Source organism: Giraffa tippelskirchi, chromosome 12, assembly GCF_054371585.1.
Source record: "Giraffa tippelskirchi isolate mGirTip1 chromosome 12, T2T-mGirTip1v1.2.pri, whole genome shotgun sequence".
Classification (NCBI taxonomy): Eukaryota; Metazoa; Chordata; class Mammalia; order Artiodactyla; family Giraffidae; genus Giraffa; species Giraffa tippelskirchi.
In genome coordinates, this window is record NC_137286.1 from 63,134,374 (window position 1) to 63,157,773 (window position 23,400).

Sequence of the window (23,400 nt, forward strand, 5' to 3'; positions counted from 1 at the left end):
GACAGTCTTTTCAAGATTGGGTGTCTGGTGGGCACAACCTAGGCACACCCAGGTTGGGTACAACAAGCCATTTATTCCCTAACATGCAGGTCCCTCCCCTTGGTTCCTCATTGGCTGAGTACCATGGGGTGTACAATCTTTCTGGACATTGCCTCAGTTTCATTATTTCCTTATATGGAATTCTTTTATCTCCCTTCCCAGCTTACATCTACATTTTTCAACCAAGGCTTTCTTGCTGGTTTATTCCTTCCCTCAATATCCTGTTTGTTTAGGGACCCCCGGGTGCATGAACTGTGTCACATCCACAAGTTGTTAGGCAGGTTTAGAGCCTAATGACTGTAGGGGACAGGCAATGGGTGGAGTCCTATCTCTTTAGGATCCAGCCTGATCTCCCTCCCTCAACCTCAACTTTATCTAAAGAGTCCAGGCCTCAACTTTATCTAGAGTCCAGGCCTCAATTTTATCTATAGAGTCCAGGTTTCAACTTTATCTTGAAAATGGACCACTTCACGTCTCTATTTCTTACAATTAATAGAATGGATCTAGAGTTTATCAGGGAAAAATATGAAAGAATATTCTACAAAATAAAAGTAATGGAGGGAACAAATGGTAAAATATAAAGTGCTGATACTTAAAATAGTGTAAAAGTAATTCAGAAAAATGTACATAAACAGAACTGACTAGAAATGACAGAAATGTACCCTGTTATATGCAATAACTTAATGGATGGTTTAAGAAAGGATCAAGAATCAATGAGAAAGAGAAATGGATACTAAGTCTCTCTGATAACTGGTCAACAATGTGGAAAAATAATTTATTCTTATGTCCATATCAATAAATTGCACATAAATTTAAAATTGTGAGGTCAAACCACGGTAAACTTGGAAGACACTGAAATCACCCGTCCTCAGACTTCTGACCCATGTGGCAGGTCCTGGGGTCTCACCTGCCCTGTGGTGCGGGCACTTGCCAGCTTCTTTTTCCTGTAGTCCTGCTGAGCCCCACACAGCTCCTTTCTCAGCCTTCTTGATTTCACATTTGTCCATTTTAGATTTCCAAACATGGTTCCATATTATTATCTGGAACCTAGACTGTTCAGGATACTGCCCCTACAAACATCCCTGAGGCTTACTGTGATATTGTGATTTATAATAAGACAGATTTTGGTCTTCCTCCTGTTCCTAACACCTAGCTCCTAAAACTCTTGAAATTTCCTGTGAAGAGAGCAATAACGTATCTCTTGTTATGCCTCTTTGCTGGATCCCAAGGTTGGGAAGTCTGTTGTGGAACCTAGAACTTTCTCAACAGTGCGAGGATCCTTTGGTATAATTGTTTTCCAGTTTGTGGATCACCCACCCAGCGGTTCTATAGTGGGGCTAACGGCGACCTCCTCTGAGAGGACTTGGGCCACATGCCACATCACCCAGGACTGCTGCTGCCCTGTCCCCACGGCAGGCCACTGCTGACCCATGTCTCTGCAGGAGACCGTCAAACACTCAAAGGCAGGTCTAGCTCAGTCTGTTGTGGGAGTCACCTCTCCTTTCCCAGGGTTCTAGTGACACAAGATTTTGTTGTGCCCTCCAAGCATCTTGGCAAGTATGAGGTTTGATATTAAATGCGATTGCACCCCTCCTACCATCTTGATGCGGCTTCTCCTTGGCCCTTATACACGGGGTATCTTTCTTTGGTGGGTTCCACATTCTCCTGTCGATGGTTGTTCAGCAACTATTTGTGATTTTGGTGTTCTCGCAGGAGAAGGTGAGTGCACATCCTCCTATTCCACCACCTTAGTATCATATGCACCGGGAAACCAAAATGTTCGTGTTGTTATACCCACGCGTTCCGGGAAGCAAGCTCACTCAGAAGGACGATGCAGATAGTGAAGTGCAGTTTATTACACCGGCGGGCCCAAGGCAGAGTCTCCTCTTAGCCAAGGACCCCAACCAGCATTTGTGAAAATCTTTTATACCCCATGTGTACGTGTCTGAACCCACCACCCAACTTCCTTGTGACTTACATAAACAAAGGAAAGGTAAATACAATCACAGTAACTCCATCATTCATGTGTTATGTGTTCAAACAGTCAATAATCAATAAGCCTGAGGTTACAGATAAGAATTTATGACCTGTCCAGAGGGGGTCTTATCCTTCTATTGTCATTTCCACAGGCACTAAGCACAGAGTTCAGAGTCCATTAGAGAGGTGGCCAAGCATAATCAGCACGAACAGGCCTAAGATGGAGTCCAGGCCCTTTGAATTCCTTCTTCATTCCCCCCTCTTGATGCTCCTAGTTTCCATAACGAGCATCACTCATTGAGATATATTGTACTTTAGCCCTCTGGCCACCCACATGAGAGAAGGCTATCAACCTCTGGGTTACAGAGTTCACAAGACATTGTAAGAAGCAGGGCCCACAAAGCAGTATGATTAGAACTATTATGACAACAGTAACAATAGTTTTCCACCAATCTCCCTTTACCCAGGACAGGACCGAAGTCCAAAAGGGAATATTTTCATCAGACATGGCTTCCACTTGATTTTGCATATCTTCCAAGGCAGTAGATACATTTTTAGGCAGGTCAGGGATGTATACACAACATCCGACTTTAATTATGGCGCAAGTCCCTCCCTGGGCTGCTGTGAGTATGTCTAATGCCATCCTATTTTGAATTACTGCCCTCCTCATCTGAATTTGTTCTTCGTTCAAGGCTTGAATGGCTTTTCTACTGTCTAAGAGGGCCTATTTAGTGAAATTAGTTAAGGCCTCCACCTTAATCATGATATCCGATATCCGTTGTCCCTACAGAGGGTACAAACAAGGTAGCAAGATAGTCATACCATTGGAACACAGATCTTGTCCATCTTGCATGCAGATAGGGCAGGTTTACTGGAGGTTGATGTAGGCTAGGCTTAATACTGCCATGGGCGAAAGTAAATCCCAGTGTGCAATGCCCTACCCAGCCAACTGGTAACCATGGCCATAAGTTAAGCCCACAGAGCCACTGGGTCCCGTTGGGGGCTACCCAATAGATTCCGGGATTATATTTCCAGTCAGAACCGGGCCACTGAACCGACTGATTGGGGTGATAGGTAACTTCTATGATTTGTTTACATTGTTCAGGAGACAAATAACCCATATATTTTAATTCTTTTGGGTCTAGGTGGCGGTCTCCAAATCCAACTTTGTGTGTTTTTTTTTTGTTCCCAGCAAATAGTAGTGGGAGCAATCAACTGTCCTTTCTCAGTAGTCATCCAGAAATATTCATCCCAGACCTGGTAGTATTGCTCAAGGTACCGGGAGGCCTGTCCCCCTTGCAAGAGAGCCCTTCTCTTTTTTTTCATACATGAGGTATAAGCTCTTGTTATCTCCATAAGACTAGAGTTCATATTAAATGTAACCCCATGTCCCTGGCCCATTGATGGCTTTTTTTTTTTTTTACACCAGGAGAGCAAAGAAAGGTTATGATTAGTGAGAGAAAGGAAAGTTCCCTTTTGTTGTTCCAAGAAGGAGCACAGTGGTATAAAGTCTCCATAATGAAGCGGCGACACCCACCAGGGGAGTCCATCCATAACTGACTGGAGCATAGCCCCACATACCCAACAGTCGGAGGAGTTGTGGAAGTCCGCGTAGGAATGTGCCCATGAGATGAAGATGTTGTCCTGTGCAGGAACAGTGGTCAGGTTCAGAACTGCGTTGGTGAGGCCGAGTAGCAGGAGTCGTTTACCCAGCTCCATCCTAGAGAGGGCTCATCTGGGACCTCGCTTTCTTCTTCCTCTTCAGAATGATCTTGGTTTCCCGTGGGCGGTGGGGTCTTTCTTGGTGGTCAACTCTGCGTCTTCTGGGTCAGCGTGGTATGCCTTCTTCGCTCTGGTGTGATGGATCCAAGGGACAATGCCTGCAACTTTAACTGCGGTAGGGGTGGTTAAAACAACAGTTTAAGGACCTTTCCATCGGGGGGCCAGTGAGTCATGTTTCCAGTCTTTCACCCATACCTGGTCCCCTGGTATAAACTCGTGCATCTGCTCCCCCAAGGGGAACGGTATTCTTTCTTGCACAAACTTAGTTACTTGATTAATTACCTTACCTAGTTGTTGCATCTGCTGTGATATCCCGTCTCCCCTTACCTGAAGTATATCAGTTGTTACCTGTCTTATTAGGGAAGGAGGCCTCCCATACACAATTTCATAGGGAGAGTAGCCATGGGACCGTGGGGTCATCCTGAGCTTGAGCAAGGCCATGGGAAGTAAATCTACCCAGGAATAGTCAGTTTCTATAATCCATTTAGAAAGTGTCTCCTTTAGTGTCCGGCCTTTAGTGTCCGGTTAGTTCGTTCTACCATTCCGGAGCTCTGAGGCCGGTAGGCGGTGTGTAACTTCCATTTTTTATTCATGGCTTTTACTTACTTGTTGTATCAGATCTGATATGAAGGCTGGGCCGTTATCTGATCCTATGCTGGTGGGGAATCCAAATCGGGGAACTATTTCCCTAAGCAGGCTCCAAGCTACTTCTGATGCTCTCTCAGTTCGGGTGGGGAAGGCCTCTCTCCCGGTATAGCGCCCCATGTACGCAGAGCGTAGCAAAAGCATGCCAGGAGTCGGTGTAGACGTCCACCTTCTTACCCTTTGACAATTGCAGTGCCCGGACTAAGGCCCATAATTCAGCTCGTTGGGCTGACCGGTGTTGTGGTAAGGAGCCGGCCTCGATAACAGTCCTCTCTGTGACTACAGCATAGCCTGACATTCGCTGTCCTAGCTTTACCAGGCTGGTGCCATCAGTATACAGAGTCCAGTCAGGATTTGAAATTGGCCTGTCTTGGAGATCTGGACGGCTAGCACAGACCTCCTCTAAGACTTCCTTGCAATCGTGAGTGGGTCCACCTCCTGTTGGGAGAAGCGTTGCCGGGTTTAAACCCTGGCAAGGCTCGATACGGAGGTTGGGGTTTTCACATAGCAGTCCCTGGTATTGAATAATCCGGGAACTGGACAGCCATTTGTGGGGATCTCCTCGAAGGAGGATGTTGACTTCATGTGGGACCTTTACGATCAGGTCCTGACCGAAAGTTAATTTTGTGGCTTCATGTACCAGTAAGGCGACCGTGGCTACTGCCCGCAGACAGCTAGGCCAGCCGGTGGCAACATTATCAAGTCACTTTGAAAGGTAAGCTATCGGCCTGTCCCACGTTCCCAAGGTTTGAGTCAAAACCCCCATGGCTGTTTTATCTTTCTCGGTCACATATAAGGTGAATGCTTTGGTGAAGTCTGGCAATCCCAAGGCGGGGACAGAGGTGATTGCTAGTCTTAGCTCCTCAAAAGCTTTTTGCTGTTTCTCAGTCCAACTTACTGGATTTTCTTCAGGCCCTGTCAGGAGCTCAAATAGGGGTTGGGCTATTTGAGAATACCTTGGAATCCAAACCCTGCAGAATCCAGTGGCTCCTAGGAACTCCCTGACTTGTTGCCGAGTCTTAGGCGTGGGGAGCCTCAGAATTACCTCTTTTCTAGATTGATCTAGCAATCTTATTCCTTATCCTTCCCTCTGGCTCTTTGGCAGGACGGAGCCTTTGTTTAATTCCAGTGGTTCCTCCCCCTTGTCCCAGAGTACTTACCAGGAGTGGAGGGTAGAGTTTAGGGAACGTAGAGGCAGCATCCGGGGTGGTAGAGTCCGGTGGGCTCATTGTCCCTCCAGCTGAGGCTGGAGCCTGCCGAGTGGGCGGCTCTACAACCTGTGGAGCTGTTGGGACCGCTGATGAGTCCGGGAGGCTTACCGGTCTCGGGCTGGTTCCTCCGGTTGGGCCTCCGGCAGCCGCGGTGATACTAGTTGGCAGGACCATCATCCAATACGGTGGTGGGGGAAATTCATCTCTTTCAGGGTACTGTAAAATTTCCTCCTCATCCTTGGTTATCTTTTGGGCCATCAAGATTTTTCCTTCCCCGCCATGAGCATAAAAACGGGCCCATTTTGGGGGGGTCTTGGGCTATTCCCAGCCAAGAGTCTATGTACGGGAACTGATCGGGGTGTCCAGGCTTTCCCGTAACTATAGCATAGACTGCCTTTATGAGATTTAAGTCCATAGTTCCCTCTGGTGTCCAGCCAAATCCCATGGAAGGCCATTCGACTTCACAAAGGGTACGGAGCCGGCCTGGTGTCATTTTCTTTTCATAGTCTCCATCGAACCCTTTCTTAAAATTCTTAATCATATTCTCCAATACAGTGGCCTTAGATCCGCTTCCTCCCATTTTCTTACCTCTGGATTTCCCGGTCCCAGGGCCTTCCCAAGAAGCCAATCTACCTGTTTCCACTGGTAGGGGAGATGATGGGTCACACAGCAGATGGGTACCTCCTCGGGGAGGGCAGAATACGCGCACACGGAATTCAATATCTCCTTTTTAAAACCCTGTGGCGACCGTTCGGCATGTTCCCTAAGACGGCGTGGACACACCTCCTAACTGGCTTTCTTAAACCCTAAGTTCCCTTTCTTTATCCCTGGCAAGGCAGTCGACCCAAGTGCCGAGTAGCTATTGTCGCCAGCGTAAACCAGTTTCCTATGTGTCTCCCTTCTGGTCCCTCCCAGGGGGGTGATCAGGCCCCCTCTTTCACCCTACCGGGTGGGTGCCTCCCTACCTGAGCGCTCAGTTCCCTTGCTGCCGTTCACTACCTGCCAAAGCGAAGAAACCGGGCGTTGAAAGGCCGAGTTCTTCCAGAGGGGCGAGGCGCCTTCCCCCCTCTAGGAGATTCAAGCTACAAAGCCTCGGGGTGGCCTCAAACGAGACCTGTCTCCTCAAAGTGAGGAGTTTCCCGGCCAACGCACCAAATGTTATAGCCACGCGTTCCGGGAAACAAGCTCACTCAGAAGGACGATGCAGATAGTGAAGTGCAGTTTATTACACCGGCGGGCCCAAGGCAGAGTCTCCTCTTAGCCAAGGACCCCGACCAGCATTTGTGAAAATCTTTTATACCCCATGTGTACGTGTCTGAACCCACCACCCAACTTCCTTGTGACTTACATAAACAAAGGAAAGGTAAATACAATCACAGTAACTCCATCATTCATGTGTTATGTGTTCAAACAGTCAATAATCAATAAGCCTGAGGTTACAGATAAGAATTTATGACCTGTCCAGAGGGGGTCTTATCCTTCTATTGTCATTTCCACAGGCACTAAGCACAGAGTTCAGAGTCCATTAGAGAGGTGGCCAAGCATAATCAGCACGAACAGGCCTAAGATGGAGTCCAGGCCCTTTGAATTCCTTCTTCAGTGTGACTTGCTTTATTATGATGCTCACTTTATTGCAGTGGTCTGGAACCAAATCCGCATCTCCAAGGTCTGTCTGTATTTTACATATTACAAAAAAACACACACGAACATCTGAGAAAGTCTCTAATATTAAAGCTAGAGCTCAAAAAAAGCAGAGGAAGGCATACTGAAACCATTTACCCCAGACCGGGACTTGAACCCAACCAAACTCCTGCGTGGGATTTGAACCCATGTGGCTGGGACTCAACCCAGCCAAAACTCACGGTGCCTGGATTCAGGACCTAATGAAGTTCAGGTTCTTGATGTCTCATCACAGAAAAAATTTAGTGAGGGACAAAGTGATAGGTAAGAAGTGATTTATTCATATTCAGAGACACTTCACAGACAAGTGAATATTCATATTCACTTCACAGACAAAGTGTGGGCCATCACAGAGGGTGAGTACAGCCGTGAAATGTGTCATGGTTAGTTTTTATGGGCTGGGTAATTTCATATGCTAACGAGTGAGAGGATTATTCCAACTATTTGGGAAAAGGGGTGGAGATTTCCAGGAATTGGGCCACTGCCCACTCCTTGGTTTTTGATAGTGCCTCGGAACTGTCATGGTGCTTCTGGATGTGTTACTCAGCTTGCTGACTGAGGATCAACGTCTATTCAAAGTGGAGTTGTCTGTCATCTTGGATCCATTTGATTCTAATCAGTTTATGTTGTGTCCTTGGGCTATGCCATTCTTTCAAAGTTGTGCCCCCTTCCCTCCTGTTTCAATACTATCCCCAGAAAGACTGTCCATCTATGAGAAATAACAAGCTGTGATTAAAGGAATCAAAAAAAAAAAAAGAGGTTTTAAAAATGAAAAGTGTGATAACAAATTTATAAACCCCAACAAGTAGGTAAAGTCAATGAAATATCCTAGAAAATATTGATAGGTTTAAAATATAAAGATGAAAATAGGAGAGAAAAGAGAAGAAAACTAAGGCTTAAATGCCAGAGGTAAAACACCTGACCAGTAGGTGTCAATGGAATAAAATAAGAAACTTTGTCCCAGTCATAAAAAAGGAATGAATTTGAGTCAGTTGAAATGAGGTGGATGAATCTAGAGCTTATTATCAGAGTGAAGTAAGTCAGAAAGAGAAAAACAGTTATTGTATACTGAAGCATATATGTATCGATGTGAGATTTGGACCATAAAGAAAGCTCAGCGCTGAAGAACTGATGTTTTTGAACTGTGGCATTGGAGAAGACTCTTAAGAGTCCCTTGGACTGCAAGGAGATCCAACTTGTCAATCCTAAAGGAAATCAGTCCTGAATATGCATTGGAAGGACTGATTCTGAAGCTGAAAATCCAATACTTTGGCCACCTGATGAGAAGAACTGACTCATTTGAAAAGACCCTGGTTGGGAAAGATTGAGGGCAGAACGAGAAGGGGACGATAGACGATGAGATGGGTGGATGGCATCACCGACTCAATGGACATGAGTTTGAGTAAGCTCCTGGAGTTGGCGATGGACCGGGAAGCCTGGCGTGCTGCGGTCCATGGGGTCTCAAAGAGTTGGACATGACTCAGCAACTGAACTGAATGTATATATATGGAATTTAGAAAGATGGTACTGAAGAACCTATGTTCAGGGCAGCAGTGGAGACACAGACAGAGAGAACAGACATGTGGACACAGCTGGGGAAGGAGAAGCGGATGAATTGAGACAGTAGCATTGAAACATATACATTACCATATATAAAATTAGGTATCCAGTGGAACCTTGCTGTATGACACAGGGAGCTCCAATCTGGTGCTCTGTGACAAACTAGAGGGGTGGCACAAGGTGGGAGGTGCAAGGGAGGTTCAAGAGGAAGGGGACATGTGTACACCTATGGCTGATTCATGTTGATGTATGGCAGAAACCAACACAATATTGCAAAGCAATTATTCTCAATTAAAAATAAATTAATTTTAAAAGTGGAAGGGACATGATAACTCTCATAGACTGTTGGTGGGACTATAAATTTGTGCAGTAACTATGGAGAACAGTATGGAGGTTTCCTAAAAAAACTAAAAGTAGGGCTACCATATGATCAAGCAATCTCACTCCTGGGTATGTATCTGAAGAAAATCATAATTCAAAAAGATAAATGTATCCCAATTACATATATATATATATATATATATGTATGTAATACTGGAGTGGGTAGCTGTTCCCTTCTCCAGGGGATCTTCCCAACCCAGGGATTGAACCTAGGTCTCTCGCATTGCAGGCAGATTCTTTCCCAGCTAAGCCACCAGGGAAGCCCAAGAATACTGGAGTGAGTAGCCTATACCTTCTCCAGCAGATCTTCCAGACTCAGGAATCAAACCAGGGTCTCCTGTATTGCAGGTGGATTCTTTACCAGCTTCCAGAGAAGGCAATGGCAACCCACTCCAGTACTCTTGCTTGGAAAACCCCATGGACGGAGGAGCCTGGTGGGCTGCAGTCCATGGGGTTGCTAAGAGTCGGACATGAATGAGCAACTTCACTTTCACTTTCTTTACCAGCTGAGCTACCAGAGAAGCCCAGATGGATATAAGGTCAGTTTTCATTCCAATCCCAAAGAAAGGCAATGCCAAAGAATGCTCAAACTACCGCACAATTGCACTCATCTCACATGCTAGTAAAGTAACGCTCAAAATTCTCCAAGCCAGGCTTCAGCAATACGTGAACCGTGAACTTCCAGATGTTCAAGCTGGTTTTAGAAAAGGCAGAGGAACCGGAGATCAAATTGACAATATCCGCTGGATCATTGAAAAGCAAGAGAGTTACAGAAAAACATCTATTTCTGCTTTATTGACTATGCCAAAGCCTTTGACTGTGTGGATCACAATAAACTGTGGAAAATTCTGAAAGAGATGGGAATACCAGACCATCTGACCTGTCTCTTGAGAAACCTGTATGCAGGTCAGGAAGCAACAGTTAGAACTGGACATGGAACAACAGACTGGTTCCAAATAGGAAAAGGAGTACGTCAAGGCTGTATATTGTCACCCTGCTTATTTAACTTGTATGCAGAGTACATCATGAGAAACCTTGGGCTGGAAGAAACACAAGCTGGAATCAAGATTGCCAGGAGAAATATCAATAACCTCTGATATGTGGATAACACCACCCTTATGGCAGAAACTGAAGAAGAACTAAAGAACCTCTTGATGAAGGTGAAGGAGGAGAGTGAAAAAGTTGGCTTAAAGCTCAACGTTCAGAAAACTAAGATCATGGCATCTGGTCCCATCACTCCATGAGAAATAGATGGGGAAACAGTGGAAACAGTGTCAGACTTTATTTTTGGGGGCTCCAGAATCACTGCTGATGGTGACTGCAGCCATGAAATTAAAAGATGCTTACTCCTTGGAAGGAAGGTTATGGCCAACCTAGATAGCATATTTAAAAGCAGAGACATTACTTTGCCAACAAAAGTCCGTCTAGTCAAGGCTATGGTTTTTCCAGTGGTCATGTATGGATGTGAGAGTTGGACGGTGAAGAAAGCTGAGCGCCAAAGAATTGATGCTTTTGAACTGTGGTGTTGGAGAAGACTCTTGAGAGTCCCTTGGACTGCAAGGAGATCCAATCAATCCATCCTAAAAGAGATCAATACTGGGTGTTCATTGGAAGGTCTGATGTTGAAGCTGAAATTCCAATACTTTGGCCACCTCATGCAAAGAGTTGTCTCATTGGAAAAGACCCTAATGCTGGGTAGGATTGGGGGCGGGAGGAGAAGGGGACGACAGAGGATGAGATGGTTGGATGGCATCACCAACTCAATGGACATGGGTTTGGGTAGACTCCGGGAGTTGGTGATGGACAGGGAGGCCTGGCGTGCTGCAATTCATGGGCTCGCAAAGAGTAGGACATGACTGAGCGACTGAACTGAACTGATAATGGAATATTACTCAAGCATAAAAAATGACAAAATAATGCCACTTGCAGCAATATGGAGGGACCTAGAGATTATCACACTAAATGAAGTAAGTCAGACAAATACAAATATATAAGATCACTTATACATGGAATGTAAAAAAAAATGATACAAATGAACTTGTTTATGTAACAGAAAGAGACTCACAGACATAGAAAACAAACTTATTTTTACCAAAGGGGAAAGGTAGGAGGAAGGATAATCTAGGAGGTTCAGATTAACATATACATATTACTATACATAAAATAGACAATCAACAGAAAAAGAAAGTGAAAGTTGCTCAGTCTTGCCCCACTCTTTTCGACCCCATGAACTGTAGCACACCAGGCTTCCCTGTCCTTCACCAACGCTCAGAGCTTGCTCAAACTCATGTCCATTGAGTCGGTGATGCCATCCAACAATCTCATCCTCTGTCACCCCCTTCTCCTCCTGCCCTCAATCTTTCCCAGCATCAGGGTCTTTCCCAATGAGTCAGTTCTTCCCATCAGGTGGCCAGAGTATTGGAGTTTCAGCTTCAGAATCAGTCCTTCCAATGCATATTCAGGACTGATTTCCTTTAGGATTGACGGGTTGAATCTCTTTGCAGTCCAAGGGACTCTTAAGAGTCTTCTCCAACACCACAGTTCAAAAGCATCAATTCTTCGGTGCTCAACTTTCTTTATAGTTCAACTATACTGTCCATGGAATTCTCCAGGCCAGAACACTGGAGTGGGTAGCCTTTCCCTTATCCAGGGGATTCTTCCCAACCCAGGGAGCAAATCCAGGTCTCCTGCATTGCAGGCAGATTCTTTACCAGCCTAGCCCAAGAATACTGGAGTGGATAGCCTGTCCCTTCTCCAGTGGATCTTCCTGATCCAGGAATCAAAGCAGAGTCTTCTGCATTGCATTCTGATTCTTTACCAACTGAGCCATCAAGGAAGCCCAACAAGGATCTACTTCATAGCATGGGGAACTCTACCTAGTATTTTGTAATAACCTACATAGGAAAATAATCTGAAAAGGAGTATATATTATATATAACTGAATCACTGTGCTATATACCTAAAATTGACACAATATTATAAATCATCTATACTTCAGTTAAAAAATATTTTTAATCTGAAATTTTGAAAAAATCATTTTTAAAAAAGGAAGAGTCATGAGTTTTCAGATTGAAACTATTTATTATGTTTCTTAGAAAAGTGCAGAAAGATTACTAACATGAGTCACATCAGTAGGAAACTTTACTACCTTAGCTATAAAAAGAAGGATGCAAACACCTCCAGAGACGGGAAAAAAAAAGTCATTGCAAAAGATTGGATACAAGGATAGCCCCAGACTTGTAAACAGCAGCATAGAAAGCTGAAAAGCAATGAGGGAATGCTTTCCACACTCCAGGGGAAAATTATTTCAACACCTGGATTTCATGATCAGTCAAACCATTAATCAATTATGAGTGAAAATAAGAGCTGAAAGATCAAACAAATTACTTCCCTTACAGTCTTGCTAGGAATACTACTGAGAGGATTCCAGCCAAAAAGGGAATCAATGAAAAAGAGACATCTGACCCAGGAAGTGGAGGTGAATAAGGGCAGAGGTGGGGGACTCCGGGGGCAGGGGGGGTGGTGGTGGGAAAGGCCCGGGGGCAGATATGCAGCCTCAGGAGGCAGCAGGATGGATGTTCTAGAAGAGATGCCTCCAGGGGGCAGAACAACTGGGAGAGTGGTGTGCATTTCCCATTACTACACTGGGAAGTTTCTCAGTGTGCTGATGGCAGGCTCCCAGTGCCTTGGCTTTGTTGCTCTTGAGTTGCTGAGTGGTGTCTGACATTTTTGCAACCCCATGGACTGTAGCCCACCAGACCCCTCCGTGCATGGGATTTCCCAGGCAAGAGTACTGGAGTGGGTTGTCATTTCCTGACTTAGTGACTAAACAACAACCTTGGCTTACAAAACTCCTAAAATTCCTGAATATTTAATCATTAGCTCTCTCAGCTGCTAGAAGCTGGTACCATCATGCTGCTGAAATGATAAATCACCAGTTTGTAATTGTGTGGAAAATAGTACGCAGAGGCATTAGACTCTCCTGTCAGATAGAACAGGATGAATTCAGGATAGAGCTACAGAGAGTTAAGTCAAGTGAAAAATGAGCAATTATTAATTCCAAGAAAGTTTACATATATATTTTTTTAACTAGAGGATAATCGCTTTACAATATTGTCACGGTTTTTGCCATACACCAGTGTGAATCAGCAGGAGGTGTACATATATCCCCTCCTTCTTGAACTCCTCTTCTACCTCCCTCCCCATCCCACCCCGCTAGGATTTCACAGAGCACTGGCAATGTTTTTTAAGTTATACGAGAGGAATGGCATTTCCCCAGGAACGCAGTCAGCTCAGTCAGTGTCGACAACAGAATGTTAACAGTGAAATAAGATTGAACAGAAATGACAGCAGACGGGAAGAATGGGAGCCAGGCGGCTATGTATGCTAAGCGCGTATTTCCCGTCAAGCAACTGTTGGATAATGGTTTGTTGTTGTTGTTGTTTAGTCACTAAGTCGTGTCTGACTCTTTTGCAAACCCATGGACCATAGACCACCAGGCTCCTCTGTCCATGGGATTTTCCAGGCAAGAACACTAGAGTGGGTTGTCATTTCCTTCTCCAGGGGATCTTCCCAACCCCGGGATTGAACCTGCATCTCCTGCATTGGCAGGCAGATTCCTTACCACTGAGCCACCGGGGAAGCCCGGGATAATGCTTAGAGGGATAAAAAAATAGATAGCAATGTAGCAATGTAAACATTTTTATTGGTTCAAAAGAAGCAGTGTTGAGAGTGGTTATATTTGCAGAATCCAAGCTCATGTAGACAGGGAGGCTTTCTTAAAACCTCCTGCTTTTAAGCACTATTCACAGTGGCCAAGATGTGGAAACAGCCTAAATGTTTATCGACAGATGAATGGATAAAGAAGATGTGATATATATATGGAATACTACTCTTAAGGAGTAATAAGGAATATTACTCAAGAAGGAGTAATTTCCTTTGTGTATATATATAGAAGATGCGGTACATACAAAGGAAGTAGTACAAAACCACTAGGCCAGCTGGGTATGACTTAAATCAAATCCTTTATGAATATACAGTGGAGGTGATGAGCAGATTCAAAGGATTAGTTCCAGTGAACAGAGTGCCTGAAGAACTATGGACAGAGGTTCATAATATTGTGTAGGAGGCAGCAAAGCCATCCCAAAGAAAAAGAAATACAAGAAGGCAGAGAAGTTGTCTGAGGAGGGTTTGCAAACAGCTAAGGAAAGAAGAGAAGTGAAAAGCAAGGGAGAAAGGGAAAGGTACCCCAACTAAATGCAGAGCTTCAGAGAATAGCAAGGAGAGACAAGACAATAGAGAATGCAAAGAAATAGAGGGAAAAAACCAGAAAGTGTAAGACTAGAGATCTCTTCAAAAAAATTGGAAATAATCAAAGGAACGTTTCATCCAAAGATATGCACAATAAAGGACAGAAGTGGTAAAGACCTAACAGAAGCAGGAGAGATCAAAAAGGGATGGAAAGAATACACAGAACTGTACAAAAAAAGATCTTAATAACCGGGATAACCACAAGGGTGTAGTCTCTCACTCAGAGCCAGACATTCTGGAGTGTGAAGTCAAGGGGGCCTTAGGAAGTACTGCTGCCAGTAAAGCTAGTGGAAGTGATGGAATTCCAGCAGAGCTATTTAAAATCCTAAACGATGATGTTATTAAAGTGCTACACTCAATATGTCAGCAAACTTGGAAAACCAGCAGTGGCCACAGGACTGGAAAAGGTCGCTCTTCATCTCAATTCCCAAGAAGGGCAGTACTAAAGAATGCTCAAACCACTGAACAACTGCACTCATCTCCCAGGCTGGTGGGCTTCCCAGGTAGTGCTAGTGGTAAAGAACCTGCCTACCAATGCAGGAGATGTAAAAGATACATGTTTGATCCCTGGGTCAGGAAGATCCCCTGAAACGGGGCATGGCCACCCAGTCCAGTATTCTTGCCTGGAGAAGCCCATGGACAGAAGAGCTTGGCAGACTACAGTCCATCAGTCCATAGACTCACAAAGAGTCAGACATGACTGAGGTGACTTAGCATGCATGCATGCCCATGCTAATAAAGTTATGTTCAAAATCCTCCAAGCTAGGCTTCAGCATTATGTGAACCAAGAAATTCCAGATATTCAAGTTGAGTTTAGAAAAGGCAGAGGAACCAGAAATCAAACCGCCAGCATTCACTAGATCATAAAGAAATCAAGGGAATTCCAGAAAAACACCTATTTGTGTTTCATTGACTATGCTAAATTGATTGTGTGCAACATAACAAACTGTGGAAAACTCTTAAAGAGATGGGAATACCAGACCATCTTACCTGTCTCCTGAGAAATCTGTGTGTGGGTCAAGAAGCAACAATTAGGAGATGGCGCAGTAGTAGGTGGATGTGGAGCACATCTCGCTCCATGGATACACCAGGAATACACCTCCAGACACAGATCTTGCAGAACACCATCTGAGAACGGGCAAGAGGACTTGACCACCAGAAAAGAACATACAGAACCACGCAAAACTTGGTAGGACAAAGGAACGAGGACAAAAAAAGAGGAGAGTGAGGAGGACTGGATCTGCACCTGGGGTGGGGGGCTGAAGCAGGGGTCAGACCCCCACATCAGGGCAACTGTTTGGGACAGAGGTGGAGCCTTTGAGGCTGTTGGCACGTGAAGCAGCTGATCTGTGACAGTCTGAATGGAATCACACAGACCATCCTAGCCACAGCCATACATACCCCGGACAGGGGCACAAGTCCCCTAGAAAGCTCAGTGACTGGGAGCTGGAGCATAGAGATCAGAGAGCAATCCCGGGCAAGATCTGCTGTTGTCTGTGGGGAGATGGCCCTAGGGGACCTGAGGGAGGCGATAGCAGTGGGAAATGCTTGTGAAGGAAAGCCAGGCAGACATGGAGGCAGGGAGATTCTGCTGAGTCACACACTGGGGGTGGAGCCAGCACTCTAGTCTCTCTCTCCCCACACGTCAGCACCTGGCAGCTGAAAGACCCCAGAGAGGGTGGTCCTTTAAGCACCTGAAGGGTCAAGCAATAGTGAAGGACTCCAGCCAGGGTAGATCATTAAGTGTTTGATGTGCCGAACAAAAGAGAAGGACCCCAGCTAGGGTGGCCCCGTAAGTGCCTGAACAGCCGAGCGGCAGAGAAGGACCAGACACAGAGGCCCTCCGATTGCCAGCTGCCAGAGGCTGGAAAGGCTCAAGTAGGTCCATAACTCCTGTGGCTGAGGCAGTTGGTGTCCCTGCACATTTGGTACAGCAGGGTTCCCACGATCCAAGCAGCTGCGCCACCTCCACGCTCAGTCCTGCCTGGGGCAGAGCTGCCAGAAGCTAGAAAAACCATAATAGCGCCATATAGCGCCATACCTCCTGAAACAATAGCCACCAGCATCCCTGTGTATCTGGCATCGCCAGGGTCCCATGATCCAAGCTCCTGTGACACCTCCATGCTTGATCCCCACTGGGACAGAGCAGCCAGAGGCTAGGAAAAATCTTAAGAGCACCGTATCTCCTACTGTCTTAGCCGCCAGCTCGCCTGAGTACCTGGTGCTGCCAGGACCCCGGTAATCCAAGCAACTTCACCACCTTCACACCTGGTCCTCCCAGGGGCAGACCCAAGTCCTCCAGGGGAGCCTCAGGAGCAAACCCAGTGGACAACTCACACATAGAAGTGGAGATAAAACCACAATTGAAACCCAGGGACAGTGTGACTAAGGAAGAGAACCCAAAATCTTCGAATAGTGGTACAAGTTGTAGATTAAATCCACACAATAAGATAGGCAGACTTTGTGTCTATGGAATATGTAAAAGGATAATGAGAGTTCCTGCAAAAGAAAACGCACTAGCACTGGCAGATGTGGACATTAAAGGCAAGAGTACACAGGAGTCAGTTCAGTTCAGTCGCTTAGTCGTGTCCAACTCTTTGCAACCCCATGGACTGCAGCACGACGGTCTTCCCTGTAGATCACCAACTCCCAGAGCTTGCTCAAACTCATGGCCATCAAGTCGGTGATGCCATCCAGCCATCTCATCCTTCGTGTCCTTCTCCTCCTGCCCTCAATCTTTCCCAGCATTAGGGTCTTTTCAAACGAGTCAGCTCTTCGCATCAGGTGGCCAATGTATTGGAGTTTCAGCTTCAGCATCAGTCCTTCCAATGAATGTTCAGGACTGATTTCCTTTAGGATGGACTGGTTGGATCTCCTTGTAGTCCAAGGGACTCTCAAGAGTCTTCTCCAGCACCACAGTTCAAAAACAACAGTTCTTCGGTGCTTAGCTTTCTTTATAGTCCAACTCTCACATACATACATGACTATTGGAAAAGCCATAGCCTTGAATAGACAGGCCTTTGTTGACAGAATAATATCTGTGCTTTTTAACATGCTATCTGGGTTGATCATAGCTTTTCTTCCAAGGAACAAGCGTCTTTTAATTTCATGGCTGCACTCACCATTTGCAGTGATTTTGGAGCCCAAGAAAATAAAGTGTCTCACTGTTTCCATTGTTTCCCCATCGATTTGCCACGAAGTGATGGGACTGGATGATGTGATTTTAGTTTTCTGAATGTTGAGTTTTAAGCCAACTTTTTCACTCTCCTCTATCACTTTCATCAAGAAGCTGTTTAGTTCTTCTTCACTTTCTGCCATAAGGGTGGTGTCATCTGCGTATCTGAAGTTATTGATATTCCCCTGGCAATCCTGATTCCAGCTTGTGCTTCATCCAGCCCAGCATTTCTCATGATGTACTCTGCATATAAGTTAAATAAGCAGGGTGACAATATACAGCCTTGACATACTCCTTTCCCTATTCGGAACCATTCCGTTGTTCCATGTCCAGTTCTAACTGTTGCTTCTTGACCTGAATACAGATGTCTCATGAGGCAGGTAACATAGTCTGGTATTCCCATCTCTTTGAGAATTTTCCACAGTTTGTTGTGATCCACACAGTCAAAGGCTTTGGCAAAGTCAATAAAGTAGAAGTAGATGTTTTTCTGGAACTCTCTTGCTTTTTCGCTGATCCAATGAATGTTGGCAATTGATCTCTGGTTCCTCTGCTTTATCTAAATCTGCTTGAACATCTGGAAGTTCATGGTTCTCATACTATTGAATCCTGCCTTGGAGAATTTTGATCATTACTTTACTAGCGTGTGAGATCAGTGCAATTGTGCAGTAGTTTGAGCATTCTTTGGCATTGCCTTTCTTTGGGATTGGATTGAAAACTGACCTTTTCCAGTCCTGTGGCCACTGCTGAGTTTTCCAAATTTGCTGGCATATTAGGTGCAGCACTTTAACAACATCATCTTTTAGGATTTGAAATAGCTCAGCTGGAATTCCATCACCTCCACTAGCTTTGTTCGTAGTGATGCTTCCTAAGGCCCACTCACTTGACTTCACATTCCAGAATGTCTGGCTCTAGGAGAGTGATCACACCATTGTGATTATCTGGGTCATGACGATCTCTTTTGTATAGTTCTTCTGTGTATTCTTGCCACCTCTTCTTAAAATTTTCAGCTTCTGTTAGGTCCATACCATTTCTGTCCTTTATTGTGCCCATCTTTGCATGAAATGTTCCCTTGGTATCTGTAATTTTTTTGAAGGGATCTCTAGTTTTTCCCATTCTGTTGTTTTCCTCTGTTTCTTTGCACTGATTACCGAGGAAGGCTTTCTTATCTCTCCTTGCTATTCTTTGGAACTCTGCATTCAAATGGGTATATCTTTCCTTTTCTCCTATGCCTTTAGCTTCTCTTCTTTTCTCAACAATTTGCATGGCCTCCTCAAGCAACCATTTTACCTTTTTCCATTTTTTTTTTCCTTGGGGATGGTCTTGATCACTGCCTCCTATACAGTGTCATGAACCTCTGTCCATAGTTCTTCAGGCACTCTGTCTGTCAGATCTAATCCCTTGAATCTATTTGTTGCTTCTACTGTATAATCGTAAGGGTTTTGTTAAGGTCATACCTGAATTGCCTGGTGGTTTTCCCTACTTTCTTCAATTTAAGTCTGAATTTTACAACAAGGAGCTCATGATCTGAGCCACAGTCAGCTCCCAGTCTTGTTTTTGCTGACTGTATAGAGCTTCTCCATCTGAGGCTACAAAGAATATAATCAATCTGATTTCAGTATTGACCATCTCATAATATCCATGTGCAGAGTCACCTCTTGTGTAATTGGAAGAGGTTTTTTTTTTTTTTGACTAGTGCATTCTCTTGGTAAAACTCTGTTAGCTTTTGCTCTGCTTCATTTTGTACTCCAAGACCAAATTTGCTTGTTACTCCAGGTATCTCTTAACTTCCTACTTTTGCATTCCAGTCCCCTATGATGAAAAGGACATCATTTTTTTTTTTTTATGGTGTTAGTTCTAGAAGGTCTTGTAGGTCTTCATAGAACTATTCAACTTCAGCTTCCCCAACATTAGTGGTTGGGGCATAGATTTGGATTACTGTGATATTGAATGTTTTGCCTTGGAAACTAACTGAGATCATTCTGTCATTTCTGTGGTTGAACTCAAGTATTGCATTTTTGACTCTTTTGTTGACCATGAGGGCTACTCCATTTCTTCTAAGGGATTCTTGCCCATATATATAGATAGATAGAATGGTCATCTGAATTAGATTTGTCTGCTCACGTCCATTTTAGTTCACTGATTCCTAAAATATTTATGTTCACTCCTGAAAGTCAAAGTCGCTCAGTCGTGTCTGACTCTTTGTGACTCCATGGACTCTACAGTCCATGGAATTCTCCAGGCCATAATACTGGAGTGGGTAGTCTTTCCCTTCTCCAGTGGATCTTCCCAACCCAGGAATCAAACCAGGTCTCCTGCATTGCAGGTGGATTCTTTACCAACTGAGCTATCCATCTTCTTTTTGATCACTTTCAGTTTGCCTTGATTCATGGACCTAACATTCCAGGTTCCTGTGCAATATTGTTCTTTATAGCATTGAACTTTGCTTCCATCACCAGTCACATCCACAATTGGGCACTGTTTTTTCTTTGGCTCCATCTCTTCATTCTTTCCGGAGTTATTTCTCCACTCTTCTCCAGTAGCATATTGGGCACCTACTGACCTGGGGAGTTCATCTTTCAGTGTCATATCTCTTACCTTTTCATACTGTTCATGGGGTTCTCAAGGCAAAAATGCTGAAGTCATTTTCCATTCCCTTCTTCAGGGGACCATGTTTTGTCAGAACTCTCCACCATCTTGGGTGGCCCTATATGACATAACTCTTAGTTTCATTGAGTTAGACAAGACTGTGATCCATGTGATCAGTTTGGTTAGTTTTCCGTGATCGTGGTTTTCATTCTTTCTGCCCTCTGATGGATAAGGATAAGAGGTATGTGGAAGCTTCTTGATGGGAGGAACTGACTGTAGGGGAATATGGGTCTTGTTCTGATGGATGGGGCCATGTTCAGTAAATCCTTAATCCAATTTTCTGTTGATGAGTGGGACTCTGTTCCCTCCTTGTTGTTTGGCCTAGGGATGAACTATGGCAGGGGTAATGGCAACCTCCTTCAAAAGGGCTTAGGTCAGCACTGTTGTAGTCAGTGCCCCTGACCCTGTGGCAGACCACTGTCAACCCATGCCTCTGCCAGAGACTCCTGGACACTCACAGGCAAGTCTGGCTCAGTCTCTGTGGGTTCACTGCTCCTTTCTCCTGGGTCCTGTTTCCCACAAGGTTTTGTTTGTGTCCTCCAGAAGACCGTTTCCCAGTCCTGTGGAAGTTCTGTAACCAAATCCTAGTGGCCTCCAAGGTCAAATTCCCTGGGGGTTCTCAGTCCCTTTGCTGGATCCTCTGGTTGGGAAATCTATTGTGGGTTCTAGAAATTTCAAAACATTCTGAGAACTTCTTTGCTAATTGTTCTCCTCTTTGTGGGTTGTGCGCTTGGTGGCTCTATGGTGGGGCTGATGATGACCTCCTCCAAGAGGACTTACACCACACACTGAGCCTCCCAGGTCTGCTGCAGCCAGAGTCCCTGTCCCCACGGCAGGCCACTGCTGATCCGTGCCTCTGCAGGAGACACCCGAACACTCAAATGTAGGTCTGGCTCAGCCTCTGTGGGGTCTCTGAGTCCTGGTGTCCTCAAGGTTTTGTTTGAGCCCTCTGAGCATCTCTGGTGGGTATGGGGTTTGATTCTAAATGTGGTTTCACCCCTCCTACCATCTTAATGGGCTTCTCTTTTACCCTTGGATGTGGGGTATCTTTTTTTGGTGGGATCCAACATTCTCCTGTCATTGGTTGTTCAGCAGCAAGTTGCAGTTTTGGAGTTCTTACAGGAGAAGATGAGCACACAACCTTCTACTCAGCCATTGCTCCCGGACAGGGATGCAGGTCCCCTAGAAAGCACAGTGGCTAGAATCTGGAGTGTAGGGATTGTGGAGCAATCCCAGGGCAAAGGCTGCTGTTGACTGTGGAGAGATGGACGAAGGTGATGTGAGGGAAGAGATTGTGGTGGGAAATGCCTGTGGAGGAAATCCCGGCAGCATAGAAGCAAGACGATACTGCTGAGTCATGTGTGGGAGGTGGAGCCATCACCGTCATTAACAAGATAATGTCAATCATGGAGGGATGCTCAATATCACTAATCACCAGGAAATGCAAATCAAAACCACAATGAGATATCGTGACATACCCCCTATGAAGGCTGGTATCAAAATAGAGCATAAAACAATAGGTGTTGGCAAAGATGTGTAAAAACTGAAATGTTTGTGCACTGATGTAGGAATGTAAAATGCTACAGTCAATGTGGAAAATAGTATGATGATTTCTAAAAAAAAAAACAAAAACAAAAAACAAAAACAAAAAACAACTAACCGTAATTATACTCAAAACAGTTGAAAACAGGGACTCAAACAGGTATTTACACACTCATGTTCATAGCAGCATTGTTCACAATAGTCAAAAGTTGGAAGCAATCCAAGTGTCCATCAATAACATCAATAGATGAGTGGATAAGCAAAATATACGATGGAATATTTAGTTTGGTTCAGTTCAGCTGCTCAGTCGTGTCTGACTCTTTGAGACCCCATGGACAGCAGCATGCCAGGCCTCCCTGTCCATCACCAACTCCCAGAGCTTGCTCAAACATGTCCATCAACTTGGTGATGCCATCCAACCATCTCATCCTATTTATTCCCTTCTCCTCCTGCCTTCAATCTTTCCCAGCATCAGCATCTTTTCCAAGGAGTCAGTTCTTCACATCAGGTGGCCAAATTATTGGAGTTTCAGCTTCAGCATCAGTCTTTCCAATGAATATTCAGGACTGATTTCCTTTAGGATTGACTGATTTGACCTCCATGCAGTCCATAGATGGAATATTATTCAGCCTTAAAATAGAAGGAAATTCTGATGCGTTCCTTATATCATGGATAAATTTAGTAGTCATTATGCTAGGTGAAATAAGCCAGACACAAAAGGACAGATACCTTATGGTCCCAGTTATGTGAGGCACTTTAGAGTAGTTAAATTCATAGAGACAGAAAGTAAAATAAGCATGATTGGGGGGAAGGGAGAAAGGGCAGTTATTTAATGGGTGCAGAGTTTCAGCTCAGGATGATAAAAATGTTCTGTAACAGTATGTTTCATAGTTAATTGAAGACAATTTTTTATAGCAGGCAAATATCATTTTGATCTTTGACATCAGAGCATCAGCATCATCTCACACCAGGAAGCGTATCTATGTCCCTGAGGTTTTTACCACATTTTTTGAAATAAGGGCACAAATCCACTGGCTTCCTGATGATAAAAATGCTAGCTTTTTTTTAAACACATGCAATTTGATCAAGAAGATTCAGTAAAAGGATCTCCATGTGGGGTATACCTTGAAATTTTCAATATTTTTAGAGATTGTCCAAAATTCTCTTCTTTGGCCTCTTTTTATTGAATCACACCTTGGGAGTAAGGCTGAAAAGAACATATTTTTTTTTTTTTTTAAAAAAGGAAGTATAACTTCACATTCCACTGCGTGAAAAGGGGTATGTGATTCTTGGTTACACATAACAAATGCAGTTTCATGTTTATCCCTTTAAAGGTGCATTCTTAAACATGATCTTCTGCTGGAGGGGCCTGTGTGTGCTCTGCCTGAGCTGGAGACCAGCCTGCAGCCTTCCGCCCTGCACGTTCCAGATCCCCCGGAAGGCCCTGGAGTT

General features: G+C 44.7%; 1 pseudogene; it reads right to left on the reverse strand.

The window, feature by feature from the left end:
- Window positions 1-2,287: 2,287 nt before the first annotated feature.
- Window positions 2,288-3,735, reverse strand: LOC145530545 (endogenous retrovirus group PABLB member 1 Env polyprotein-like; annotated as a pseudogene).
- Between the last annotated feature and the right edge of the window lie 19,665 nt (window positions 3,736-23,400).